A 4,253-nucleotide genomic window follows, 5' to 3' on the forward strand; every position below is an offset into this window, starting at 1 on the left:
TGCCACCAGCTAGGGCGCAAGGCAGAACCTCCACCCGGTCAGCCTTTGCCAGCCACACAGGACCGTGACTCCAGGGCCAAGGTCCTCACGAGGCCATGCCTGCTCAGACCACAGGAAGCATGAGGCAGAACGCATGTGCTGCTGGGAGCTCCTCATGATCATTTACTTCACAGCAAAAGCTCCTTAAACCCACACTCATCCCACCAGCCCAGCCACTGGAAGGCAACAGGAGGGACACACACACACACACATCCCACCACACACATCCCACCACACACACATCCCACCACATAAACACATCACACACACACACCACATCCCACCATACACACACATTCCACCATACACACTATACACACATACATTACACACACATCACACATTCACACCACACACACACACCATACACACATACCACATCCCACCACAAATACACATTCTATTATACACACACCACACACACCACATCCCACACACACACCACACATCCCACCATACACACACATCCTACTACACACACACCACATCCCCCACACAACACATCCCACCACATGTGCACCACACACATCCTACTATACACACACACCACACACACACACCATACACACATACCACATCCCACACCATACCACACATCCCACCACACACACACATTTCACCACATCCCACACACACACCACACACACAAGAGCTTCAGCCAACATCCCAGGGCCCTCACTGGCATAACCTCGGTCATATGCCTGCCCCGATCCAATCCTTGAGGCCTAAAGAGATGGAGTGCTCCGATTGGTCAGGAGCCAGTCCTATGCCTGCCCATGAGGGAGAAGGAGGAAGCCAGCCATTCCCAGCCCTAGGGACGGACCGCAGGCACTGTGGCATGACAGGACTTGGAAACGAGCTCCTGTGAGAGACAGAGCCGTCAGCACCACAGCAGGGCAGGAGGCACGCCTGCTGAAGCGGGGTGAGGTGTGGCCAACGGCTGCTGAATCCCCCAGGTCCCAGCCCTGTGCCAGGGGCTACCCTCCCGGGGACACCAAGGTCAGGAACTCCCCCCCAAGCCATGGCGCTGGGAAGCAGCAGCCCAGGTTTCCAAGATGCAGTGGGGACAGTTGGTGAGGGGAGGGCAGCCAACAGAGAGCCAGATTGAGGCAAGCAGGGCCACAGGTCGGGCCCGCCCACTGAGAACTTTCTAAGGTCAGGACGGAGCCCGAGGAAGCAGGCAATGCCAGAGGGCCACGGGACTCTGAAAAGGACATCCCAGCGCCTGCCTGCCTCCCATTGCCCCTGCCCCACCGCGAGAGGGGTGGGACGACCCAGGGTGAGCGGAGGATTGATCGCACCGGCAGGTGCAGTGTGTCAGAGCTTGCTTACGTGGGACAGGTGTGAACAGCCAGGCCGACGCCTCCTCCACCAGTACTCTCCCCCAGAAATATGCATACTCTCCTTGTAGCTCAGCCCACAAATTTAAGAGAAAAATACTTAACTGGGCCGGGCGTGGGGGATGGTGGGTGGAGGGAGAAGAAAAAACTCATAAGAAAATAGAATTTCCATCATAAACGCATGGGGGTTTTTAACAGCCCTTTCCATTAAAAAACCAGTGCTCCAAAGACACACTCGTCAAGTCTACAGGGAAGCTGTCACTCCCGTGAGCAGACGAGCTGGCACTCTGCATACCCTGGGCACCGTCCACTGCCAGGGCCGATGGGCCAGGACCTCAGCAGGCAACGCACACCGAGACTCCGAGGAGCGGCTGACCTCAGCAGGAGCCCCCTTGCCGGCCCCGGCTGCCCTGAGCTCTGCTGTTCTGGAACTCCACTGAGGCTCCATCACCCTGGCTGTCCCCAAGGGCTGGACACCTGCGAAGGGTGCTGGTTCCCATCCAGTGGGAAGGACATGTGCAAATCCTCCTGAGCCTTCCTCAAGTAGCAGAGGCAAATCATGAGGCAGTCCTGTGTGTGCATGGGAGGTGAGGGCGTGGGTACATGGGAGGTGGGGGCGTGGGCACATGGGAGGTGGGGACGTGGGCACTGGGGGAGAGATGTGAAGCAGCTCTGTGTGTGCATGGGAGGTGGGGACGTGGGCACTGGGGGAGAGACGTGAAGCAGTTCTGTGTGTGTGTGTGTGTGTGTGTGGAGGTGGGGGCGTGGGCACTGGGGGAGAGACGTGAAGCAGTTCTGTGTGTGTGTGTGTGTGTGTGGAGGTGGGGGCGTGGGCACTGGGGGAGAGACGTGAAGCAGTTCTGTGTGTGTGTGTGTGTGTGTGTGGAGGTGGGGGCGTGGGCACTGGGGGAGAGACGTGAAGCAGTTCTGTGTGTGTGTGTGTGTGTGTGGAGGTGGGGGCGTGGGCACTGGGGGAGAGACGTGGTGTGCAGCTGTAAAAGCATGGCACAGTGTTGTATCACAGAAGGCTAAGCCGTCACTGGGGACATCCACACCCCATGTCGGAGTGCCTGGTTCAAGGCCTGGCTACCCCAAGCTTCTGAGCCAGCTTCCTGCTAACATGCCCAGAGGGAGCAGGTGACAGGCCAAGAACTAGCATTCCTGTCACCTGGAAGGAGCTGCTGGCTCCCGGCCAACAACCCTGGTTACTAGGGACATTTGGAAATGAAAGATGGATGGCCTGCCTCTGTCACTCTGCCTTTGACATAAAATAAATAAATCTGTTAAAAGGAGGAGGAGAAGGAAGGGGAAGAAAAAGGAGGAGGAAGAGAGGAGAGGAAGGAAGGAGAAAGAGGGAAGGAGGGAGGGAGAGGGGAGGGAGGAGCAATGCAGCTTGCTCTCACTGTCAGCTGCCTCCGAACAGCCCCACGCCTGTGCTACCGTGGCCCCTTTGGTCTACAAGGTACAGACTGCCCGGACACAGGGTTGCTGCGTCTCCGCCTGGGCACCATTTTAACAGACAGCGGCAGATGCGGCCCCCATCATCCATGTTCTCACCCACAGGCCAGGGACCCAGCAGGACCCAGCAGCCCCGAGGGCTGGCTCAGAGCACCTGGGAGTGCTCCCTTGCCTGGGAGAGTTTGCCTTCCCCTCCTCATGGGTCAGATTCAAGTCACCGGGGAAGAGAACTACAGGGTGGAGTAAGAGATCTGCAGCTCTCCTCAGCACAGCACTGGCCCCTGGATCCAGCCATGACTGAAGCCTAACCTTCCATGACCACACCAGCTCCAGGAATCAGCAACCCCCCACTGTGGACCCTTGGGTCTAAGCAAGGATGTCCCCTTGCACCCCCCCCTCCCCTCTGTGAGTGCACCTAAGTTCTCAGCACTGGGAACGTCGCAGATAAACACAGGAAAGATTGTATTCATTTCCAACCAGCTCAGTAGGGAAAACACACACAAGGATTCCTATGGACTGGAGTCACCAGCCAGTGGGCTCCCGTAACCCGCACCCTTCCAGGGGGCGGCCTCTCCAAGGGGCTCCCTGAGCTGTGAGCCACTGAGCTTCGTCTGCAGAGCAAAAAATATCTTGCACACACATGTGCTACTATTTTTAAAATGTTACATAAATGTGACTGTAATTACCAAAACCTGCTCTTTCAAAAGCACAGCAGAACTGATGGCAACTTTTCATCAATGTTTTTCTCCTTCAACCAAGAGACATCCAACCCACAATTCTCATTGAGCACAGCTGGCTGATATTTTTTACATTAAGAAGGTTCTTTGTTCTGGAACGAAGTCGAAGTGCTGTAAACACACCATGCCCGGGCACTCCCGCTTGACCACTGGAGGCCAATCTGCTGGGAAGGGGCAGGAGATGAGGCAGCTTATTTAGGCTTTGCAAGCCAAATGAGCTCCATCTCCACGGCCCATTGCCATTCTCCCTGTGTGAAGGCATCCACAGACAGTATCTAAACAAATAAACGGGGCTGTGCTCCAATAAAACTTTATTTGCAGAAGCAAATAAAGTTGGAGAACCTCATTCAGTGCCTGGTTCAGAGGATGCAGAAAGTAACAGGCAGAAAATGTACATGGGAGAATCCAGACGGCAGAACAGGGTAAGGACGTTTAAACAGACGGAGGGACATGAGCCAGTGTGAAGCAGAGAGGGCACATTCCAGGAAATAGGAGAGCACAGAACAACAGCAGAAGGGTACCCGGAGACTGGCAAACACAGGAAAGCAGCGAACACAATGGTGTGGTGTTGCAGTGACCAATACCCCAGCAGCATTCAGCAAAGGGCGATCTGAATTGCACCAGCAGCAGGAACCCCACCAGCAACAAGGTGGGAAGAGGCGTTCACAGGAGCTCAGGA

The sequence above is a fragment of the Ochotona princeps genome, chromosome 29 (genome assembly GCF_030435755.1).
Source record: "Ochotona princeps isolate mOchPri1 chromosome 29, mOchPri1.hap1, whole genome shotgun sequence".
NCBI classification, from domain to species: Eukaryota; Metazoa; Chordata; class Mammalia; order Lagomorpha; family Ochotonidae; genus Ochotona; species Ochotona princeps.